This window comes from Macrotis lagotis, chromosome 6 (genome assembly GCF_037893015.1).
Source record: "Macrotis lagotis isolate mMagLag1 chromosome 6, bilby.v1.9.chrom.fasta, whole genome shotgun sequence".
In the NCBI taxonomy this organism is placed as follows: Eukaryota; Metazoa; Chordata; class Mammalia; order Peramelemorphia; family Peramelidae; genus Macrotis; species Macrotis lagotis.
This window is the reverse complement of record NC_133663.1, coordinates 124913510-124925132: the sequence shown is the minus strand read 5'-3', so window position 1 is coordinate 124925132 and position 11623 is coordinate 124913510.

The following is an 11623-nucleotide window of genomic DNA, read 5'->3' as shown; positions in this document are numbered from 1 at the left end:
TCATAGTATAACCCTCAATTATCTCATAACCCTATCAGTGAGATCTGGTGATTTCCTCAAGCAATTGTTGCTTAGGGGCAGAGACAGAGGAGCCAAAAATAGTCATAGTGAAAAAAAGTTGGGTTTAGCTGGATGGAAGTGTCAGTAAGTCCTTGGAATTAACCAGGGCAGAAGAAGAGGCATTATTAATATGATTAACTATTATGTAGGGTAGTAAAACCCAACTTGTGATGACGGACTAGGACAATGTGGAGGACTATCATCTATTATTGAACTTTATTCTGCTTTTCTGGCTCTTCCCACTTTAGCAGAGGTCTTTAATTGCAATCATATCTTTTAAAGGTTCAAATGATATCATTCACAAACTAGAAATTTGTATACTTCTGTATCTCCAGTAGAGTAGACATAAATATTATGGTATTTTAATTTATTTTTGACTGGGTATGATAGGAATGGTGAAGGAACTTTTAGGATTCATTTTCTTCCCACTTGAGGCCCTTTTTTCAGTATTCCATCTATAGCTCATCTTGATATATTAGTATCAGGTCTGTTACCAACTCTTGTGAACTTGTGCCCACTAGGTTTACATACTTTCACTGAAAACTACTTAAAGACTCTTTAATTAGTGGTTTTCTTAATTAGAGATTGTAGGAGCCAATCCTATTTTCTTAACATAATGATGAGTATAGGTTATTAGAATTTAAGGAATAAAAATAATATTATATTTGTATAGTATTTTTATGCTTCAAAGCACTTTCCCAGTTATTTTTTGCATGTGAATGGCATGTATTATCCATGCTGGACAGATGAAAAAAACTGATCCCTGGAGGAACTAAATGATTTACTTCAGATTACATAGAATCAGTGGTAGATCTAAGACTAGAACATAAGTTTCTTGACTGATGAGGTCTGAATCTATTTCCTCTGTAAGAGTTTTTCTTCATATGCATCAACTTTGGAAAAGACTCATGAATCTTTTCTTAGGAGAGTCTAAATTTACTGCTTTTCTCATTTCATGCTTCCAAAGGCTATTTAAATGAAAAATTTGCATCTAGGAAGTAGATCCTGCAGAGTATAAGACTGGGAGATCAGATAACATATGCCTAATCAATTCAATGGTTAATTGATAAAAATTATGGCCAGTTGATTTTTTGTATAATAGCATCATTAATTAGAATGTCTGAAAAGCAAACACAAATAAATTTTCTTTATGTTTACTAAGGCTAATACTCTTAAAGGCATTAATTGTCTTTGAAGTAAAACATTGCAATGTAGTAGTGAATTGGAGACATTTACGAAGCACAGAATGCTCCTATCAGTTTTAAATAACTAGCCTTCCATTCTATATTCCAATTAATTCTAGAACATCTTCCACTGGATATCTTGCCATTGCCTCAAATACCTTCAACATCATTAAGCCTGAACTTATCTAAGTAATATCCACCTTTAAGTTCCATATCAAACCTTCAATACTGAAGGCTTGTAAGTAGAAGTTAGATGATTATTTGGCAATGATTTTGCAAATGGTATTTTTACTTTGGGTAAAAGTAGACAAAGTGACTTTTGCTATCTAATATTAGGATTCTGTGATTTATTCCCTCCTCCTTCATGAAGACTACCTGCCAATTCTGACCAATTTATTCCATTTAGTATTAGACTTCTTGTGGTTGTCTGTATCACACATGATAGTACTTAATTATCTTCTATTTTGCATTGTTTACTGATTGTTTCATGTACATAATAAGGTTTTCTCCATTATAATATATAAACCCTATATTTTGTTTTGTTTTTATTTTCTTGCTCCACTGAACAGCAGTAGCAGGTCTTTGGTGAAGCAGTACTCTATGCTTCTTATTTCTCTTTAGTCCCTTGTCCCTTATTGTATTGATGATCTTGTCCCTCTAAGACTTATCTTTGGATTACTTCCACCATCCACTGCCTCTGCTCCTTCACATGAGCTACTGAATTGGACTAGAGAAAATTACAAACATTACTAAGTCCAACACATATTTATGTTATAAGAACTCACCTAGGCCCTTATCAATGCAAGACAATCCTTTTATACATCCAAATTATACTTACAACAGAGATACTTTCACATCTTTTATTTCTTCCTCAAACCTTCTATGGTGTCCCCTTTCCCCACACTCTAAGGTGAGAACTTAAATTCATATTTTATTGGAAATACTGAGACCATTCACCAAGAGTTTCCTCTTTTTCCTTCTTCTCCTCATTTTACATTTCCCCAGATGCCTTCTGCCAAAATCTTGCCCTTCACCTCTATCTTATATTAAGGGTTGTCTCTTCTTGCCCAGGCAAGCCCTTCTCCATATGCAAACAATCCCAATACATGCTCTCTTCTCTAATAGATTTTCCCCCTCTATCATCCCCATTCTTTCATTCATATTCAGTTTCACCTTTTCTACTGACTGTTTTCCTGCTGCCTATAAACACACCCATGACTTCTCTAACCAAACCCCAGCCCCTCCTCCCCACCTAAAAAAAACCCTTCCAAAAACAAAACCAAAATAAATTCTCACTTGATTGATTCATTTCCTTCAACTATCATTCCATGTCTCTCCTCCATTTTGTGGCTGAACTCTTTGAGAAAACTGTCTTCAGTTGGTGCCTAAATTTCCCCTTTCTCCCCCTACTTTCTTCTTAATTGTCAATAGTCTAACTTCCAACCTTATCATTCAAACAAAAATACTCTCTCTAAAATTGCTAACAATTTTTTAATTTTTAAATCTTTTCTGTAGAATTTGACATTCATAGTCAATCTCTTCTCCTTGATACTTTAGGTTTTTGAGACACTACTCTCCCCTGGTTCTCCTACCTACATGACCACCCCTCAATCTCCTGATTCTTAATCCAAGTCAAGCCCACTAACTATGGGTGTCCAATAAGACTCTGATTTTGGGCCCTATAATATTTCTTGATCTCATTGACTCCCATGGATTTAGTTTTTAATCTGTATTGATTATTCTCTAATCTATTTATGGATCCTTAATCTCTTTGCTGCATCCCCAACTGCCTATGGACATATTAAAAACTCAACATCTCTAAAATTAAACCTATTAATTTCTACTTGCCCTTCCCTTCAACCATTCCCTTCTTTCTAACTTCCTTTTTACTGTTGATGATACTAGCATCCACCCATTCATTCAGGATAGACATGAGTTTTACTTCTTACTTATTCCCCACATTCAATTTTTTGCCAGGTCATGTTGATGTTCCCCTTGCAACATCTCTCATCTATTTCTCCTCCACTCCTCCAATACTGCCACCCCACTTGTGCAAGCATTCCTTATCTCATGCTTAGACTATTGCAGCAACCTGCTAGTCTCCTCGCCACAAATCCTCTATTTCAGTTCATCCTCTCCTCGGCTGCAAAGAGATTTTCCTAAAACATGCTGTTCTCCATTCAATCATTGCCAATGATTCTCCATTGGCTCCAAGATCAATTATAAAACCTTCTGTTTGAAATTCCATGTCCTTCTTAACCTTAGTAATTTTAGAGACTGTAAGTGTATTTAAATGATGAGGTTGGAAGCCAGACTACTGAGAATTAAGAGAATACAGGAAAAGGGAATCTTTCCAATCTTCTTACACCTTAATTCTCTCACTCTCCTGCAGCCCCCCCCCCCCCACTTATAACTTACTCTGAAACTCAGTGATACTGGCTTTCATGATGCTTCTCAAAAAAAAAAAGGAAATCCCATCTCCTTACTAACTTCTATATCTAGAATGCTCTTCTTCCTTATCTCCATCAACTGGCTTCCCTGCCTTCTTTTAAGTTCCAACTAAAATCCCATTTTCTGCAGGAAACCATCCCCAATACTCTCTAATTCTAGGGTCTTTCTTCTGTTGATTTAAAAATATCCTGCATATAAAAATACCTTCATACATAGCCATTTGCACATTGTCTCTCCCATTAGATTGTGAACTCCTCCTCTCTTTAATGCCTGGCATATAATAGGAATTTAATAAATGCTTATTGATTGACTGACTGACTAGTGCTAGGAATATAATAAAAGAGCAATACAATTTTTCTGAATTTAACTTTTTAGTGGATTTTTATTTCTGATAAATAAAAGATTAATCACAATGGATTGGCCAGGTAGCAGCAAACATGACAAAGCATTGAATGCCACTATTGGCTGCTTCATTTGTTAGGTACTGCCATGTGGCTTTTGGACTTATTTTGTGTATACTTTTCCATTTAGCTATCATAAGATTTCTTTAAATTTTGTATTTGGACATACAGACACACACACATATGTGTGTATATATATATATATATATATACATAAAAATACACATATATACATGCATATGTTTATTTTTTGTAAAGGCATAGTAGCAGATATGATATGTAGTAAGAAATATGATAATAGCAGATTTAACATTTTTATGTTGGGGAATTTTTTAAAAAAGGTTCTAATGTTAAGGGAGCTCATTTAAACATCATTTATTTTTAAAGTGCTTAAAATAGTATATTTATTGGTATTCTAAGAGACGCAAGTATTTTCACCACATTGTTGCAAATATCCTACACCTCTTTGAAGCTAGAAGCCAATTGTGTTTTGCCGTGAGTTGTGTAGCAGCCTAACTAGTGTTATTTTGGTGAATTTTCTGTCATTGGTTCTTTTCAGGAATATTTATTTAAATCCCAATGGAAATCTTTGCTCAACTGAAAAGGAGTTAACAATCCTTAATAACCCCTTCTGATTTGATTGATGTTTTTGTCACTTCCCAGAAGTAAATAGGTTTCTATTAGCATACCAAATATGTTATCTGTCCTTTTACCTTTATAGGCATTTAACTGACCACTCACTTCAGATTTAAATATCCCACCTAGGGGCTTATTGTCAGTTCAGGGTCAATCTTTCTAGCTAGCAAAGGAAAGAAATAACTTTAGCTATTGAACTGGTCTAACATTTCCCATTTTGAAAAAGACTTGGGTTTACTCTGATAGCTAATTTCACTCCATTTTTTAGACCAATGGCTTATTCTTACCTCTAAAAAAGAGGTCTCAATTTTTGAAGTCATTTTGTATCAAGCAAAAATGAAGAAAGATTTGGGATAATAATTGGTACCTTGCTAAAAGCACTATAAACCAACATGATGAAAGGAAATTCATGAAACTGAGGCATGGGCATATGGAAATCAATAAGTCTCTCTCTAATAGACATATTCAAATAAGTTCTCCTGGTGTTTAAATGAATCCCTGGGAGGCATTTATAGGAAATGCATTTACTCCCTCAGGCTACTAAAGTTCATAGTCAATTAGACAGTAATAGAGTGGCCTGAAACAGGTCACTCTAGGGGGTACCTTAATTCTTTTAGGACACTAGGGTACTATTCAGTTAAGCCCTGTAACCAGTTCTTGCATGAAATAAGACAATGGGTCTAAAAGATATTTAATGTATTTGACCTCCTTCCAGACCCTTTTTGATTGTTTTCTTTTGGGAAAATCTGAGTATATTTGCTATAGTTAAATGTTTGTGATCTCTGAGCCAATGATATGCTGGGCTGTAAAATAAAATGTGTTGGAAGAAGAATGTTAAATATGGAAAGGGTCCATTGCAAAATATGTAGATGAATAAGATTGTAGAGGTTCTAAGGCTTTTTTACTCCCAGATACCATAGAGATTCATCTTCATCTTGCCCACTTCCCACCTTAATGCCAAAAAGTACAATTCTCCCTCTGTTCCACCAGGGACGAAGAGAACTTAATCAAATCAATACTACTTTTGCCTCTGGAAAGGGTGTGTTAGTGGGTGGAATTTTTATTCCATTTATCATCTTTCTAGACTTCTACATTAAATTCTTTTCTGTCTATAACTTTCTTTATATGTATTGCCCTTATTAGAATGTAAGCTCCTTGAGGACAGAGAAAAGTCTTGATTAAGCTCATTTTCTCTTCTGGTAAATATCTACTCTTTAACTCAAATGTCATCTTTCCCATCAAGAATAAGTGAATGAAAATGAAACCTACCTTGATGTTCCCCTTAGATCAATCAAATTCGAGGACTTCTAATAGCACTTAAATGTGCTACACTTTATTCTTTTAGGCATTATTTCTACATATATATATAGATATATGTATGCACTCATATACACACATCATCACATACATATCATACAATCTGAAGTACTCAGTTGTTATTTCAGACATTTGAATAATATTGAATGTTGGCCACTAAAAGTCTCTGCTATTTCTTTCTACCTCCCTTCCCCAAGTGTTCTAGCCACTCCTCCCTCAACTTTGTCTTTGTTTAGAAAATAGATTTCCATCATCATTCAACATGAGAAAAGAAAAAAAAAAGAAGTACATTTCTCCAACCCATGGCATAGGCTGTTATAAGTCTACAAAGAGACATGAGCATATAAAGGATATCAGTTGTCTCCCTATCATTGTGGTAGCAGAGAGAGAGGATATATTTTTGTACCCTAAAGAGCCAGTAAGGGAGAGCTGGGCAAATAGATATTGGACATAATATATTGTCTATGATGACTACAATGACAATGATGGTTTAGAACTTACTACAAAATCAACGAGTTATTGTAGTGAGTTACTGATGGAGGTTGTGGAATCCTTTACATTTTAGATTTTAAAGACTAATCAATCAACTTTCAGAGACAGTTTAATTATATAGAGCTCCCAATTCCATGTTCTGGAAGGGTCACACAGTGCAGTGAAGCACGTATTATCCACACAGTAAACAAGCAAAATTTCATTTCATTTCAATTCAATAGGCATTTCTTAAGTACCTACTACATACAAGGCACTATGCTAGCAGCAATGAAATGGTTTTTCCTCTCAAAGAATTTATATTTTGCTTTAGTATGCAAATAAAGACAAGCATTACTGGATCATATACAGAGCAATTGATTAAGATCTATATTGGGATAGGTGGGAAGACTTCATTGTTCAGATAGTCATTTGAATAAACTTGGACAAATCTCTACCTATTTTTGTTCTTAGCTGTTTTCTCCGTAAAATGAAGGAGTAGGACTAAATACTCAATAAGATTCTTTCTAGTTTTAATATTCAAAGCTTTTCTATCATGGTAGATTTAGATACTTGGGGATCAAAACACTGAAGATAAAGTGGTCACCCAGAATTGAAATGGTTAAGGGATGGAAAGGATTAATTTATAAGGAATGATTAAAGGAGATAAATATGTAGCTAGGCAAATGATGACTAATGGGAATATTATAATATTCTACAAATATTTGAAAGGTGAAAGGGTGTCAGAGGAATTGTTTGGTGTGATACAAGGAAAAATATAACTAGGATGAATGACAGAATTTAGAGTGAATTTCTTGAAGAACTCCATGACATTGAAATTAGGAGTCTTTCCTCTGATGGAGTCTAAATGCATTTTGAAGCATTTTTTTTTACTTAAAATTTTCTTCCTTTTTTTGCAATATAGTTAATGTGGAAATAAGTTTTGCATGATTTCAAATGTATAATTGACATCCTATATCTTGCTTTCACAATAATTGAGGAAGAATGGAAGGGAGGAAGAAAATTTTGATTGCAAACATTTTTGGGGGGAAATCAAATTTTTTTAAAAAAATGAGTGTTAAATATAAATAAATAATAAATTTTAAAACAGTAAAGAAAAGAGTAATTTCAAATATCTCTTATGGAGAAACTGCAAGAACCTGATTTCTCAAAAGATGTGAAAATAGACCAGAATTACCTAAAAATAAATAGGCACACCCTCGTAAGTAGTAGGGTTGACTAGGTTGTTTGATCTTTCATCAATTCTTATAATTTCAAAATATCACATTAAAAATCCTAAATATAGGTAAGCCTGAAGTTCATTAATTACAAAAAGCCCACTTTAATGTATTGAAATCTAATTCATTCACACATTCAATAATCATTAATTGATGATGATGATGATGTTTGTCCTTCTTTCCCAAAGAAGACCATGACATCAGGGAGGTGATGCCATGACAAGCAAGTGAATTGGATTTGATTGAGGAGGGTGCTGTGCTAAGTCACCATTCTCACTTTCACCTCCAGAGTCATAGGGGTCCAGTGGGCAATTATAAATCAAGATGACTGGAGATGAAGCTGGATGTAAGGCACTTATGATGAAGCAACTTGCCCAAGGACACACAGCTATTAAATGTCAAGTGTCTGAGACAAGATTTGAACTCAGGTCCTCCTGACTCTAAGACCTGTACTCTATCCACTTTGCTACCTAGCTGCCCCCAAAGCATCAATTAAGTGCCTACTGTTTAACAAACATTGTGCCAGGTCCTTCAGAATATAGTATAGATACAAATATGCAACAGTTTCTGCTATCATGGAATTTACATTCTCTTGTGGAAAACAGCATGTATAAGCATGTGAACAAATCCGAAAGAGAAACAAAACAAATGAAAAGAATTTATTATTCTCCCTTTTTTTTCAACTTATGGATAATACTTATTTCATGTGTTCTAATCTTGTTTCTTCATAAACTCCTAGGGAATAGAAAACATGTTTCATACAAGATCCCAAATATAATAATGCATTTTTATACTTTAATAGAAAGAGATCCCAAAAGAATCCAATAGTGTTGGGCACTTTGAAAGCCCTGATGATTGAATGGGGAGAGATTCTTGAAATCTGCCAATAATGATGATGGTAGTGATGATAACTATTATTTATATTGTATTTTGAGACTGGAAGGTTGATCTCATTTCATCTCCAAGCTAAGCAGTCATATTTGAGAAATTGCTATAAATGCATGATAATTTTGAATTTAAACTCTGCACAATCCATACTTCTTCAAAAAAAAATTGAGATAGATTGTAACCTTATTTAGCTAGCACTTATCTATGACCATCTCTTTTTTGAGGGGCTGGTGACTTTCTTTCTAGATTAGAACTTCCGTTTAAGGAAGCACATCAGTCAAACTCAGTTCTAACCAGACTCAATCTCCACCATCCTGAGTTACTTTTTACTTTCCCTAATATTTATTCTCATTAATGTTTCCTCTTTTGAGACTTCCTGCTTAGATTGGTGAGTTGGGAGGAAGCACTTATGCCAGATATGCTCAGTTCTAATCTGGTTCAGCTCCTTCCCTCAACCCTCTACATTACTTTTCTTTTCTGCTTCTCCTTCCTCTTTTTTTCAGTTCTTATTTAGAGGTTTTCTCTCATTAGAATGCAAGTTCCTTGTGGATAAGGAATATATAATTTTATTTGTAATCTCAGCATTTAGCACCAACTCAATCTGTTGGTAGGAGGTGAGGGGAGAAGGAAGAAAAAAAAGAAAAACGTTACATGATTAACTTTAATATATATTTAAAAGGAATAAGTTGTACACATTAGATTTGCAGTTTCATGTGCAATTTTTCTGTTATATTATGTTATAGAAATGCTCATTTTATTTCTTAAGTTCAGAATGCAATAAAAAAAATTTTAAAGTGAATAATTTTAGGTGTCTAATATAATTAAATTTCTCAAAGAGGCCTTTTTTAAAAACAAGGCAATGGAATTAAGTGGCCAAGGTCACATAGCTAGGTAATTATTAAATGGCTGAGATTAGATTTGTACCCTGACTCCAGGACTGATGCTCTATCCACTGCGCCACCTAGCTACCCCCTCAAAGAGACCTTTCAAGGAAGATGGCAAGCTCATAATCTTGGAATTGCCAGTTTGATGGAGAAGTCTCAGAACATAAAAAATAGGATTATTTTATCATGTCTTAACAAGTTTGGGGTTCTCCAGGTACCAGAAGGGAAAAAAAAGATCTATGAGTAGTTTTTAAAAATTACTTGGATTTTCTTATTATGTATCTGGGGCATAATGACTAAAATGTATTCAGGTATGTGAATTATACTTTATTACTAAAACCATTAATATTACAAGCTATGGTTGGAAAGAATATTGGGCATTTAAAAAGTAAGACCTGGGTTCAAATACTTTCTCTGACATGGGTGATGGAACCTTTGACAAGTCATTTAATTTATATGCCTAAGACAATCTCTTATGATTTACATATCAAATCATAAAGTATTGTGCTCTATGTTCCAAGAGGGAATTCCCACACTAGGAATTCCTTACACTCATAAAATCACAGGTTTATTTCAATATTTGTATTAATTGTTGAAAATTATTGTCTTGGTCAATGATGGAATTAATTTGGCTGAATTGAAAGCACTGAAAAGCTTTTTTCTTTGTTTCTTTCTCTCTCCCCCTCCCTCCTTTTCTTCCTTTCTTCTTTGTTTCCCTCTTTTTCCTTCCTTCCTTCCTTCCTTCCTTCCTTCCTTCCTTCCTTCCTTCCTTCCTTCCTTCCTTCCTTCCTTCCTTCCTTAGAAGGATTTTTAAAAAAAATGTCTACTGTCTATGGATAGTAGGAATATTTATTGTGAGAAACAGTCTTAGGTGTTTGTTTCCTCTGGGAATGATATGCAAACTATCCTTAAGTAATCCTTTAGCTCTAGGGATGATGAGGTGTCTGGTATATTTTTCAGAAACATTGTTGTGGATCACTTGTTTTTACATCATTTTTGTTCTTTGCAAAGATCATCATTTAAAAAGCTGATCTGGTTCATTTTTGGGGGTCCTGCTAACTTGTGGTAAAAGTTCTAAATGGCTTTACACATTCCAGGTCACAGCATATGCAACTTAAGCATGAAAGGCAAAATGCACACCTGCCTAAAATTTTAAAACAATGATTATTGCTTTGATCTTAAACTGAATGGCTGAATATACTCTGACCAGTAACACAGAATATATTCACCACCTGCTACTTATTGTACAGGAATATTTGGCCAAAACTTTTTCAGGATGAATAGAGTTTGTAATATGCTCAGTTAGGAGGAAATAAACTCTTTTGATTTATACAGTAAAAAAGGATTTAAACCTTCTTGCATGGCATGTGGTTAAAGTGAATTGTACAGAAATATTTAGTTCATGTACAAAAGATTGTCATTTTTCCAGGCTATCTTCTCTAGTCTTGAGGAAATAATTGAGTCTGCTTTGTTTATCTGGAAACTAGGAAATAATTCTCTTTTTAAAAAGGGATAATCTTATCTAGGTTTTTACAGTTGATTTCACTTTTAACCTGGATTGTCATTTTTGGGGTTTCCTTGCCTAGAAGAAATATGGTCAAATGGCTAGAATTCTATACCTGGATTTAGGAAGTGTTTGGTTTGAATCCCACCAAAAACACACTAGCTCTGTGATTATGGATAAGTTGCTTAAACTCTCTGAGACTACTTTTTATCTTTAAAACAGATATAAATCAGATAAGAGTGTTATCTTCTTCACAGGGTTGTTGATAAATTCAAATGATGTATGTAAATAAATTTAGAAACCCTGAAGTTCCATTTAAGTAGAAATTGTTATTGTTTTATAGCATTTTCAATATTAAAAACAAACTTTTCTTTAAAATACAGTTTTATTTAGTTAAAATATTATTTACATGTTTTGTTTAGTTAGAATACTGTTTAGTTGTTTAGTTAGTTTTCTGTTTTAAGGTACTTATGTACATTAAGGTACATGATGATGATGATGATGATAATTGTGACATCTCTTTAATCATGATTAATTTAAACCTGGAATCACAATAGAAGATTGGATAAATTAAAAAAAAAGTATGACTGAA